Source organism: Etheostoma spectabile, chromosome 13 (genome assembly GCF_008692095.1).
Source record: "Etheostoma spectabile isolate EspeVRDwgs_2016 chromosome 13, UIUC_Espe_1.0, whole genome shotgun sequence".
NCBI classification, from domain to species: domain Eukaryota; kingdom Metazoa; phylum Chordata; class Actinopteri; order Perciformes; family Percidae; genus Etheostoma; species Etheostoma spectabile.
The window spans coordinates 59,207-59,410 of record NC_045745.1 but is presented as its reverse complement, the minus strand read 5'-3'; the positions used below and the strand labels follow the sequence as shown (position 1 = coordinate 59,410).

Sequence of the window (204 nt, the reverse complement as noted above, 5' to 3'; positions counted from 1 at the left end):
CCCAGCAGAACTATGGAGTCCCCTACTGGAGCCCCATACAGGACTCCATTAAAGGTCTGTTGTTTGTGCACAAACAACAGTCAGAGTTTTCCCCCCCATCAACCCTCTCATCCACCGGGGTAAACTCCAACGCAGCAGAGTCACATCATGGGCAACTCCGGAGTAGGACAGAGTCCAACCCCTATCCAGGAGTACGGTTCCAGA

The 204-nt window shown here is 53.4% G+C and overlaps 1 long non-coding RNA gene across 1 annotated transcript in view; it reads right to left on the bottom strand.

Moving 5' to 3' along the window:
• The window catches only part of LOC116700685 (uncharacterized), a 27,305-nt gene that overhangs the window by 24,991 nt on the left and 2,110 nt on the right, over positions 1–204 (bottom strand). The gene's annotated exons all lie outside the window — the stretch shown is intronic.